This window comes from Bubalus bubalis, chromosome 10 (genome assembly GCF_019923935.1).
Source record: "Bubalus bubalis isolate 160015118507 breed Murrah chromosome 10, NDDB_SH_1, whole genome shotgun sequence".
Taxonomy (NCBI): Eukaryota; Metazoa; Chordata; class Mammalia; order Artiodactyla; family Bovidae; genus Bubalus; species Bubalus bubalis.
The window spans coordinates 81,553,921-81,567,556 of NC_059166.1; the positions used below are offsets into that span (position 1 = coordinate 81,553,921).

General features: G+C 42.6%; 1 non-coding gene across 1 annotated transcript; it reads right to left on the bottom strand.

Moving 5' to 3' along the window:
* Nucleotides 1-3,932: 3,932 nt before the first annotated feature.
* TRNAI-UAU lies at nucleotides 3,933-4,005 on the bottom strand. The gene has a single exon. It is a non-coding gene; the product is annotated as a tRNA-Ile (tRNA).
* Between the last annotated feature and the right edge of the window lie 9,631 nt (nucleotides 4,006-13,636).

Sequence of the window (13,636 nt, forward strand, 5' to 3'; positions counted from 1 at the left end):
TTGTTTGTAGAGTTTTTGATAGCAGTCATTCCAACCGGCGACAAGCACGGTTGTTATATGAGGCTTCCCTGATGGAGTGGTAAAGAATCTGCCTGCAATGCAGGAGACGTAAGAGACATGGATCAGGAAGATCCTCTGGAGGAGGAAATTGCAAGCCACCCCAGTATTCTTGCCTGAAGAATCCCATGGATGTAGGAGGCTGGCAGGCTACAGTCCACAGGGTTGCAGAGAGTCAGACACGACTGAAGCAATTTAGCACACATGCAATACGTGTTGTTCAGTCGCTAAGTCATGTCCGACTCTTTGAGACCCCATGAACTGCAGCACACCAGGCTTCCTTGTCCTTCACTATCTCCCGGAGTTTCCTCATACTCATGTCCATTGAGTCAGTAATGCCATCCAACCATCTCATCCTCTGTCGTCCCCTTCTCCTCTTGCCCTCAATCTTTCTGAGCATCAGGGTCTTTTCCAATGAGTCAGCTTTTCCCATCATGTGGCCTAAGAATTGGAGCTTCAGCATTAGTCCTTCCAATAAATATTCAGGGTTGATTTCCTTTAGGATTGACTGGTGTGATCTCCTTGCAGTCCAAGGGACTCTCAAAAGTCTTCTCCAACACCACAGTTCGAAAGCATCAGTTCTTCAGTGCTCAGCCTTCTTTATTGCCCAACTCTCATATCCATACATGACTACTAGAAAAACCATAGCTTTGACTATGGTTGACAGACTTTTGTCAACAAAGTGATGTCTCTGCTTTTTAATACACTGTCTAGGTTTGTCATAGCTATTCTTCCAAGGAACAAGCGTCTTTTAATTTTGTAGCTACAGTTACCATCTGCATTGATTTTGAAACTGTACAAGAAAATGAAATCTGACACCATTTCCACATTTTCCCCATCTATTTGCCATGAAGTGATAGGACCAGATGCCATGATCTTTGTTTTTTGAATGTTGAGTTTTAAGCCAGTTTTTTCACTCTCCTCTTTCACTTTCATCAAGAGGCTTTTTAGATCCTCTTCACTTTCTGCCATTAAAGTGGTATTATATGCATATCTCAAGTTGTTGATATTTCCCTCAGCAATCTTGATTCCAACTCATCCAGCCCAGCATTTTGCATGATGCACTCTGCATATAAGTTACATAAAGAGGGAGACAATACAGCCTTGACATACTCCTTTCCCAATTTTTAACCAGTCTGTTATTCCATGTCTAGTTCTCTTGCTTCTTGTCCTGCATATAGGTTTCTCAGGAGGCAGATAATGTGGTCTGGTATTCCCATCTCATTAAGAATATTACACAGTTTGTTGTGATTCACACAGTCAAAGGCTTTAGCGTAGTCAGTGAAACAGAAGTAGGAACTTTTTGGAATTCCCTTGCTTTTCCTATGATCCAGTGTATGTTGGTAATTCGATCTCTGGTTCCTCTGCCTTTCTTAAATCTAACTTGAACATCTGGATGTTCTCAGTTTACATACTGCTGAAGCCCAGCTTGAAGGATTTTGAGCGTAATCTTGCTGGCATTTGAAATGAGTGCAATTTACAGTAATCTGTACATTCTTTGCATTGCCTTTCTTTGGGATTGGAATGAAAACTGACCTTTTCCAGTCCTGTGGTCACTGCCGAGTTTTCCAAATTTGCTGGCATATTGAGTGCAGCGCTTTCACAGCATCATCTTTTAGGATTTGAAATAACTCAGCTGGAATTCCATCACTTGCACTAGCTTTGTTTGTAGTAGTGCTTCCTAAGACCCAGCTGGTATATATGAAAAGTTGGAAAATTTGATCTTGGGAAGATATGGAATTCTCTTCTATTTACATCTATTTTCCTACTGAAGTAAGAGGAAGAGCCATTGGTTGAGAATGAAGAGGGCAGGAAATGTTTGAGGCCTAAGGAGAGAAAAGGGAGTAATTGGAAGAGTGAGAAAGTGAATTGCATAGGGAATATATATCACAATTGCCAGGCAGCATCGCACCCACGTTAGGTTTGTTATCACAAATTCACAGTGAGATCAGATAACTGTTGAGCACAAATGCAGATTAGGAGGATCAAGGAGGGAGAGTTCCCTGGTGACCCAGGAGTTAGGACTATAGGCTTTCACTGCTGAGCCCATGGGTTCAATCATTCCCTTTTTGGGAAACTAAGACCCGGGGTGGTGGGGGAGAGGGGGGGGGGGGGGGGGGTGAAGATCGATGAGAATAATCAGGTTTGGGTATTTCCAGATGAGGGAGTTGTGGTGTCTGATACTATTTCTCATGTGACTTACCATCGAAGTTACAGACTTCGATGGAGAATCCTGGGCCATGTGGTGGCATGTAGACCTTCTGTTACTGGGAAGTGATGGGAGCTCCCTCATGGGAGGGGCAGAGTGCCCTCCCTTGCCTCCACCTCCGCATCAGGACCTGGAAGAATCAGAATCTGTCTTCCATTCTGTCTCAGAAGGGGTAGGAGGTCCCCTTCTGAGCTGGGCAGGGAGATAATCTATTCTAGAATAGATGATCTTACCTCTTCCACCTATTATTGTATCAAGAAACTGTATTACTTAACGTGTATGGAGTATTATTACTCCATCGTGGTGTTGTTGAGTCACTAAGTCATGTCCAACTCTTTTGCGACCCCATGGACAGAGAAGCCTGCCAGGCTCCTCTGTCCATGGAATTTTCCAGGCAAGGGTGCTGGAGTGGGTTGCCATTTCCTTCTCCAAGGAATCTTCGCAACCAGGGATTGAACTCACATCTCCTGTATTTGGCAGGTGGATTCTTTACCACTGAGCTGTCAGGGAAGCCATTAACTTCATCTTAGAGTGTTCTGTTGGATTATCAAAGTGTTCTGTGTTAATCAAGTTATCTAGGAAGTTAATAAGCCATTTTCCAAGGAAAAAGTACATAGTGCCTAAAAAGGCATGTTCATACTGAATTTCCATGACGTACAGGGGGTAAATATATGCCTTATTTCACTTACCTTAAAGGGTAGGAAAATAAAAACAGATGAAGTTAAGGGCATAACTTTCCTTGCTGTTTTACCAAAGTGTACTCAGTCAATTTTTCTACCAGTTTGACTCCACCGGTAGCATTTTATTTTCTCCATCAACTTGTTTCTGTTAAGGCCTTTGAACAGGAGTTACAAGCAGTTTCTTTACCCTTCCTGCTTGGATTTGCACTGTGGTGAAACATGACCCAGGGAAGCCAGAAAACAGAAGGGAAGCCAGCAGTTTCTGCCTCTCCTGCCTCCACAGGATCTTGGTTTTTCTTTCAAGATTGAGTTCCAGGATTCTTGCTATTTCCCTCGCTCTTATGTACAGCCCTTTGTCTCTCAAGCAAAAGCTATTTTTCCAGCTGGTGTGGAGGTCCATGGCACACCCTACTGAGGCAGGCAATGAAGAGTGTGCTCATCTCTTCTCATCAGTGGAAAGGCAGTGTGAGATGAGAGTGGGCAGACAGGCTTCCAAAGTCAGCTGGACCTGGGCTGGAGTACTGATGTATTGCAAATTACAATAGTTTTTTTTTTTTTTTTTTTAAATAAGCTTTTTATTTTATTTTTTTAGAGGAACTTTTTTTTTTTTTTTTTTTTTTTTGCTTTACAATATTGTATTGGTTTGGCCATACGTTGACATGAATCCGCCATGGGTGTACATGTGTTCCCCATCCTGAACCCCCCTCCCACCTCCCTCCCCATACGATCTCTCTGGGTCATCCCAGTGCACCAGCCCCAAGCATCCTGTATCATGCATTGAACCTGGACTGGCGATTCATTTCACATATCCTAATATACATGTTTCAATGCCATTCTCCCAAACCTACAATAGTTTTTCTAAATCTTATATCTAATTCTTCCTCTTTCTTCTCTTCCTCTTTCTTCATATATATATATATATATATATATATATATTTTTTTTTTTTTTTTTTTTTGGCAGTGGCCTGAGGCATGTGGGATCTTAGTTCCCTAGTCAGGGATCAAACCTGTACACCCTGCATCATAAGTGCAGAGTCTTAACCACTGGACCACCAGGGATGTCTCTTTCTTTTATTCTAAGGTGTTCCATCACCTATAACATAAGCAGAGAAATCAAACTGGCTTCAGCCATAAGGATTTGATGGACTTGTGAAACTGGAAATCAGGAAAAGTGACTTCTGAGGGACCTCATTCCACGGCCCTTGCTCCCTATGTATTTCTTCAGCTCTTCACCCCTGAGTGGACTGACTTCATTCCCAGGCTGGCAGCAGTTCTGGGCCTTTCATCAGACAGAACAGTCTTTGAGGAATGTCCAGAATGTCTACTAGAAGATTGAGCAGAGCTTTAGCAGAAGCCCCAGGAAGCCGGTCCATGGTCTCAATGGGTCAAAGGACAATTTTCCAACCTCTGGAAAGGAGGATGGGATTGCTTTTAGACAGCTAAGACTCACCCTAGGACCTGGAGATGGGGTCAGCCTTCTCCAAGGCTGTGTGGGGGAAGAAAAAATCCAGAGAAAGAAACTAAGGTTTGGTTAGGAGGGATGAAAGAAGGAATGGATACAGGGCAGCTAACCAATAATCCAGTCTACCAGGGCCTGATGTACTGCTCTTTCCCAGTGCTTATGCTTCCTGAACAAGCAAGCTCCCTTCTCTATTTGGTTCCAGGTTAAAACTGTCTGGCAACTGGGCCCCAGAGGTCTCATTTATGTCCCCCAGTAGCATTTCCCAAAGTTGACTTTCTGGGCACACTGTCTATGCTAAAATCTTAGATACTCCATTTGTTACTCAATCTTTTTTTTTTTTCCCTACTGTTTATTCACTCATTTATTTATTTATTTGGCTGTACCGGTCTTTGTTGTGGCATGCAGACTCTTGTTGTGGCGTGTGGGATCTAGTTCCCTGACCAGGGATCACACCTGGGCCCCTTGCCTTGGAGCCTGCAGTCCCAGCCACTGAACACCAGCGAAGTCCCTGTCTCTCAGTTTTTCTTGGTTCTTGGTGCTTTCTTGTGGCCTGGCTTTTCTGAGCAGGATTTGTCTTCTTTTTTTTTTTTTTTTTTATAATTCATGAATCCTCTCCCTGGCACTCTAACCATCCAAGGCTTCTTGGCTCCCATTCAAGAGTCACCTTTCCTAGGAACTCATCCTCTGGTCTTCTTATTGACTTTGGCATCAACTTTTGAAAAGTCTAAAACCCAACCATGTTTGATGATGCCCCATCCATGACATCAAATTCTTTTCCAGTCCCATTTTAGTTTCATTGTTATCGCCCAGGAGCTTGAACTGAGTAGGCGAGATGGTGTGAGCGCATGAGCAGATTGCTGCTGAAAGGAGCCACAGGTAGGGTTTTTTTAATGTGACCGGAATGGCTCCACTGGAGGGACGCCGTCCCAGCTAGAGCCTGGAAGCTGCGGCTCCACAGCTCCATGTACAACATGAAAAAAAAAAAAAAAAAAGACCAGGCCTGCTCGTTCTGTCTGAGGGAGTTGCTGCCACTGAGGAAAGGGAAAGCGTTGGGTCCCTGGAATCACATCCTCACCTGCAAATAATTGCAGAAAATTTTAAAGCATTTTCCCAATTTTCCAGAAATACAAATTAAAAACTGATTTACTGCGAGGTTGTTCTGCATTCCTGCTAACAACTGTACATCAGTCCAGTTCAGTTCCGTTCAGTCGCTCAGTCGTGTCCGACTCTTCGTGACCCCATGAACTGCAGCACACCAGGCCTCCCTGTCCATCACCAACTCCTGGAGTTCACTCAGACTCGTGCCCATCCAGTCAGTGATGCCATCCAGCCATCTCATCCTCTGTCGTCCCCTTTTCCTCCTGCCCCCAATCCCTCCCGGCATCGGAGTCTTTTCCAATGAGTCAACTGTACATCACAATCTGTCAAACTCACTCCCTCCAGGAAGAAATATGTGTAATTGTGAATACAGAGGGTGAAGCAGGCTCCTTTCCTATATTCTAATACTTTTTTTTTTGTCCCTTGGGAACAAAAATGGCACTAATTTTGTGATTATAAATGCAAACTTTAGGATCTTTTACATTTGTCCATACACTTATGAAAGGGTCAAGGACCAAGGAACATTATTATCATGATATTAGCCAACTTTGAGAACATGCTGAGTGCCAGATGTTTTTTTTTTTTTTAATTGGAGTATAGTTGCTTTAAGATGTTGTGTTAGTTTCTGCTATACATCAAAGTGAATCAGCCATATGTCTACACATATCACCTCCTCTTTGCATTTCCTTCCCATTTAGGTCACTACAGAGCACTGAGTAGAGTTCCCTGTGCTATATAGTAGGTTCTCATTAGTTATATATTTTATACATAGTATCAATAGTGTATATATGCCAATCCCAATCTCCCAATACATCCTACTCCCCCTTCCCCTCCACCACTGTGTCTGTATGTTTGTTCTCTACATCTGTGTCTCTATTTCTGCTTTGCAGATAGGTTCCTCTGTACCATTTTTCTAGATCCCACATATATGCATTAATAGATGTATTTGTTTTTCACTTTTGACTTATTCCACCCGGTATGACACTCTCTAGGTCCATTCACATCTCTGCTAATGTATGTTGTTGTTGTTTAGTCACTAAGGCATGTCTGACTCTTTTGAGACCCCATGGACTGTAGCCCACCAGTCTCCTCTGTCCATGGAAGTTTCAACCCACTGCAGTGGGTTGCCATTTCCTCCTCCAGGGAATTTCTCCACCCAGGGATCAAACCTGCATTTTCTGCATTGGCAGGTGGATTTTTTACCACTGAGTCACCAGGGAAGCCCTGCAAATGTGTGTGCCAGATATTAAATGTATTAACTTATTTAGTGGTCACAGACTGTCATGAGGGTAAGTGGTATTATTATTCATCTATGAATGCTAAGCGGAGAAAGCAATGGCACCCCACTCCAGTACTCTTGCCTGGAAAATCCCATGGATGGAGGAGACTGGAAGGCTGCATTCCATTGGGGTCGCTGAGGGTCGGACTCAACTGAACGACTTCACTTTCACTTTTCATGTTCATGCATTGGAGAAGGACATGGCAACCCACTCCAGTGTTCTTGCCTGGAGAATCCCAGGGACGGGGGAGCCTGGTGGGCTGCTGTCTATGGGGTTGCACAGAGTCGGAAACGACTGAAGTGACTTAGCAGCATGAATGCTAAGACTCAGATTAATAAATCCAAATTAGCCCACTTGGCAAACTGCAGAGTTGCTTATCAGAGCGAGTCTCCAAAGTTCTTGTCCTTGACCACTTCCACCCTGCGTGGAAGTCTGCCCCCCCACAACACATCTCTTGTGTGAGAGCACATTGTGTTACTTCTACCTTTAAAACTATTCCTTTGTTATCTTTTGTGAGGGCTTGTTTTCTCTTCCCTATTCCTTTTTATGATTTCAGCATCCTTTCCCAGTGGTGGGAAGTTCATGCCAGTAAGGAGAGGTCTGACAAGGATGTTTGGGCCTGCGGGGATCCTGAGCTGAGTCAGAAAGGTGTATTAGACTAGACGAACTCAGTGAGTGATAAATAACTTCCAGGGGATCAGGATGATGCCAAGGGCTTAGAAGAGAGAGGTCCAGAATCTTGACAGGTAGGAAGTGACACACAGTGGCCTCAGTAAGCAGCCAGACCCTGGGGGTGGGGCCAGAAACAGACCTTCTGTTTCTTCCCTTGGCTTGTCTACCACTTGAGTCTCTCTATTTAATCAAAGTTAGAGTGACCAGAGCATCTACATGCCCTTTCCAGCACGAGCCCTTTGACATACCTTCATTTTGGCTTTGTTGATCCTATGTCAGCTTTATTGTTTTAAAGGATTCTGGACCTTCCTGGATGAAATACAACAAATAAATCTTAGAGCAGAACATTTTTTGTAGTTTTTTTCATGCATCAAAGATTCATTGAATATTAACTATATTTCTGGTATTGCCTTAGGTTCAGGAAACTATTCAGAGTATAAAGACATTTTTAGCCCATCTATAATAGGGCCAAAAAAAGTGGAAAAGGAAACTTTTTTTTTTAAACTTGGTTGCACTGGGTCTTAGGTGCTGCACTCGGGATCTTCTACTTTCATTCGTCATGTGGAATCTTAGTTATAGCAGGCAGGACCTTTACTTACAGCGTATAGGATCTAGTTCCCTGACCAGGGATCAAACCCAGTCGCCTTGCATTGGAGGCTCAGAGTCTTAGCCCCTGGACCACCAGGAAAGCCCCAAGAAAACATTTTAATCCTGCAGATATATGTACATGTGTAAACTGTGGTTAACATCAGGTGGTAAGTTTGTCTTGACCTCCAGTCCAAACCAGGTGAAAAAGTTTGTTTCAGTCTTTAATCCAGACCATTACTTTTCATGAGAAGATTTAGTTTTATTCAATTATCACTATACTCAAAACTCTGTGGACTAGATTTATGTCTTCACCTCTGTATTTCAGCACCCATCACAGAGCCTAAGATACAGCAGGAGCAGCAGGAAGCATTTATTAGAAAAGATCACTTCTCATAAACCAGTCTGTAATATTAGTATGCCCTGTGTATGGATTTCTTTTGCCCTTTCTTCCAACTCGACTGTCAGCTCCTTCAAACTTTCGAAAGTCTTTGATTGCAAGAAGGATCCAGGAAATAAAGAGATTCTCAGGGAATTAAAAAAAAAACTTTCTGGAGGAGAGAGGTTTGACCCAGATGTTGATATAGGAGACTCTTGAGCACCTCTCCTCCCACGGACACACTGACTGCCAGACATTTACGGCCACACACAGAGCAATTACATCTGAAAGAAATCCAGAAACTAACTAGTGACTCCTACACAATGGAAAAATGAAAAAATACCCACATCAAGACAAGTAGGAAAAGCTGGAACACGCTCTTGCCATAAACCACACCCTTGGCACAGCACCATACCATGTGGGGGTTGCTCCCAGCTCTCAGCTTCTCCCTCATAATTGAAGTTTGGAGCCCACGCTTAGCATCCCAACCTTTAAGACTCCCATCTGAGATACAGGCCCCCATAGCATTGAGCCCTGAAAGCCAAAGAGTCCTTGTGTCTACAGGACCAGCAAGACTGTAGCAGGCAGAGGAGCAGCTGTTTACAGGGCACAAGCACTCATTGTGTCTGTTTCCCAGGACTCCCCACACTGAGGGAGCAGACAAGACCAATCATCTCCCAGTGTCTCCCTGAAAGGGGTCCATCTGCGTACTTTGAAAACTGCTGTCTGAGGATCAGACTTCTAATTTAGCCCATGTCTAGGGGCTCCCAGCAACCTTCCTTGGAGACCAGGGAAAGTAATGGTTTCTTCTCTACTATCTCACTATAGATTGCTTCGTGTGTCTTCAGTTTCTCGCTGGAAAGAGCTTGTACGCATGCCTGTATGCCCAGCTTTTGCTCTGTTGCCCAAGGGATGAGTCCCTGGATTGCAGGTTCTGAGAGCAATTGGGCTTGCATTCATGGTCCCACAGCACTGTAGCAATCAAAGAAGCAGCTACAAAAAGTGCAAGAGCATCCCTCCTTCATGACTATATACATAAGCCTAAAGCAGAGAGACAGAGAAGGCAATGGCACCCCACTCTTGCCTGGCAAATCCCATGGGCGGAGGAGCCTGGTAGGCTGCAATCCATGGAGTTGCTAAGAGTCGGACACGACTGAGCGACTTCATTTTCACTTTCATGGATTGGAGAAGGAAATGGCAACCCACTCCACTGTTCTTGCCTGGAGAATCCCAGGGATGGGGGAGCCTGGTGGGCTGCCAGCTATGGGGTGACACAGAGTCGGCCACGACTAAAGCGACTTAGCAGCAGCAGCAGCAGCAACGCAGAGAGAAGAGGTAAAAAAGCCCATCTCCTAGCTTCTACCTGGAATGGGCTTAACTGCACACTTTCTTAGCTGCTTCCTGAGGATACAGCATCCAGTCAACCTGTGTCTAGGCACTGAATGTGACCCCCACCTTTAAGATAATGTTGGTTTTTGGTGTACCCTCAATGACTGGAACCCACTAACAACAAAAGAGGTGACACAGACAAGTGAGAGACAACCAAGAGCCTGGGTGGGGCTGGAGGATAAAGGGCATTTCCTGTGTGAAATCACTGTCGAGGCTGGGAGAGGGGGATGTTTTATCTAATGTGCAGAAGATGGATCATCAAGGAAAATGAAGAAACAGGTATATGTCCCAAACAAAAGAACAAAATAAATCTCCAGAAACAGATCTTAATGAAATGGAGATAAGTGATTTAACTGATGGGAGTTCAAAATAATGGCTATGAGGATGCTCACTTAAGTCAGGGGAGCAATTCATAAATAAATTGAGAGTTTCAACAAAGATATAGAATATATAAAGTACCAGACAAAACACAGAACTGAAGAATGTAATAACTAAAAAATTCAATAGGGGAGCTCAGCAGCAGAAGAGATGAAACAGAAGAAAGGACCAGAGATATCAAAGACAGGGACATGGAATTCATCCAGTTAGAGGAACAAAAAGGAAAAAGAATGATGAACAGTGAGGACAGCTTGTGAGACTTATGGGACAGCGTCCAATGGACCACTGTGCATTACAGGGGTCCCCAAAGGGGAAGAGAAATATGGGCAGAAAGCTTATTCAGAGAAATAATGGCTGAAAACTTTCCTAGTACAGGGAAAGAAATGGACATCCAGTCCAGACCCAGGAAGCCCAGACAGTATCAAATAGGATATATCAAAAGAGACCCACAGTGAGACACATTATAATTAAAATACCAAGAATTAAAGACATAGTGAGAACTCTAGCAAGAGGAAAACAACCAGGAACTAACAACATTGGAAAGTAATTATCCTCCAATTAAAAATAAATTAAAAAAAAACTTGTAATAGCCAAGGTAATCTTGAAAAAGAAAACAAAGCTAGAGACATCACATTTCCTGATTTCAAACTGTATTACAGAGCTATAGTTATCACAAGAGTATAATATTGCAATAAAAACAAGCACATAGATCAATGGGACAGAATAGAGAGCCAAGAAATAAGCCCACACATATATGGCCAGTGAATTTACAATGAAGGAGCCACGAATATACAATGGGGAATCAACAGTCTCTTCAATAAATGACGTTAGGAAAACAACCAGATGCAAAAGAATGGAACTGGACCACTGCCATGCACACAAATAAACTCCAGATGGATTGAAAACTTGAATGTGAAATTGGAAACCACAGATCACCTAGAAGAAAACATGAGTAAGCTCCTCAACATTGATTTTGGCAATGATTTTTTTTTTTTTTTTTGCATTTGATCCCAAAAGCAGAGGCAACAAAAATAAAAATAAACAATTGAGCCTACATCAAACTATAACACTTTCACTCTGTAAAGGAAACCATCAACAAAATGAAACCCATGGAATAGAAGAAAATAACCTGCAAAGTATGTATCCAGTAAGGGGTTAATATCTAAATTATATACCAAGGAACTCATACAATTCAATAGCAACAATACAAATTAAAAAATCCAAAAAACAAATGAAAAAACCAACCCAGGCCTGAAACCCACAAACAAAAAACCCACATGCACACACACACACAAACATGCACACACACAATTTAAAATGAGCAAAGGACCTGAATAGACATTTTTTCAAAGAAGACATGCAAATAGTCAATAGATACATAACAGGTGTTCACCATTACTAATCAAGAGGGAAATGCAAATCAAATCTACAATGAGATATCACCCCACAACTGTTAGGATAGTTATTATAAAAAAAAAAAAAACAAAACCAACAACAAGAGAGACTTCTCTGCTGGTTCAGTGATTGGGAATCCATGCTTTCAATGCAGGGGATGCAGGTTCAATTCCTGGTCAGAGAACTAAGTTCCCATGTACTGCACAGCCTAAAAATAAATAAAATTTGTTTTTTAAGAAGTTCTTAAAAAAAAGACAAGCAATAACAATTTTGGCAAGGATATGGAGAAAAGGGAAGCCTTGTATAATGTTGGTGGGAAATGTTTTCCACTATGGAAAATGGTATGGATGTTCCTCAAGAAGTAAAAACAGATCCAGCCATCCCTTATGTGTATATATCCCCCAAACCCCATATTATTTTCTCTATAAGATATCTGTAGTTCCATGTTGATTGCAGCTTTAGTCACAATAGCCAAGATGTGGAAATAACCTAATTATCCATCAGTAGATGAATGGATCCAAAGATGTGATACACACATGCAAACACACAGAGAAGAATATTATTCAGGCTTCAGAAAAAAAAAAAAAAAAAGGAGATCCTGTCATTTTCAACAAAATGAGTGAACCTGGAGCACATTATGCTGAATGAAATAAGCCAGACAGAGAGAGACAAATCATGCATGGTATTACTTATATGTAGAATCTTAAGAGAAATCAAACTCATGGAAACAGAGTAGAAAAGTAGTAGCCACTGGATGGCAGTTGGGGGGAATAGGGAGAGGCGGGTAAAAGGGTATAAACTCTTCAAGTTATGAGATATGTAAGGGCTGAGGATCTAATATATAAAATGTGACTGTAATTGATAACACAGTATTGTATGATTGACATTTACTAATAGACTAATACTTCTATGTTCTTATCAAGAAAGAAAGAGGGTGAATGTGGGAGGTGATGGGTGTGTTAATTACCTGGATGGAAGGAATCCTTTCACAATGTGTGTGTGTGTGTGTCTATATAGTATAAGGTGATACTTATGTATCACCTTATGTACTTTAGATATCTTACAATTTTATTTTTCAATTATATCTCAGTAAAACTGAGGGAAAAAATCCATTCTGCTGCTTTTGCCTATGATTGGGGTTCGTGGGAAGGTGAAGACACAGGAGCGAATTCTGTGTGAAACTTTTGCCTGGAATAAAGGTGGCGCTAGTGGTAAAGAAACTGCCTGCTGATGCAGGAGATGTAAGAGACGTGGGTTCAATCCCTGGGTCGGGAAGGTCACCTGGAGGAGGGTATTGCAATGCACTCCAGTATTCTTGACTGGAGAATCCCATAGACAGAGGATCCTGGAGAGCTACAGTCTGTAGGATCACACAAAGTTGAACATGACCCAAGTGACTTAGCAAACATGCACGAATCTGAATTAAACTTCCATCACTGCATGTGATAGGATGTTGTGTTTGTCTAATGAGCCCTTATATTTTCTCATTTTCCTATCATCTTCAGATATGGAAGATCTGAGGTAGGAGAATGGGTGAGAACAGAGGTTTCAGAGCCTGAGAGATGAGCGAATCATGACTGAGAACACTGCCTGGCATCTTCGCAGCTGCCGCATGTGAGAAAAGGGTGGAGGGGGGAACTGAGAGTGGGTAAGGAACACGGCCATGGGAGCTTCGCTCTTTGCTCCTGCGTGTTTTCATATTCGGGTGAAAATGCACAATGACATAGCAGGCTGATCTGTTTTAGCACCAGAGATAAAATGCTCAGAAGAAAGATTATCAGCTTGCCTAGTTATTAAAATCCAGCAAGCCATGGTTGAAAAGGTTTAAGTAAAGCTCGGACTCTTCGAGGGAAACAGTGATGAACTATATTTGCCTTGGGACCTTATATGGGCTCCCCTGTATTGTTGGTGTGCTCACCCCACCAGTCTGACACCCCCTTGCTCCTCTGCCTTTTGCTTCACTGGCTTGTGGCCAGCCTCCATTCTCATGGTTAAGCTGTGGACAAAGAGTGTTGTCAGTTGGCACAAATGAACTTATCCAAGAAACAGAAG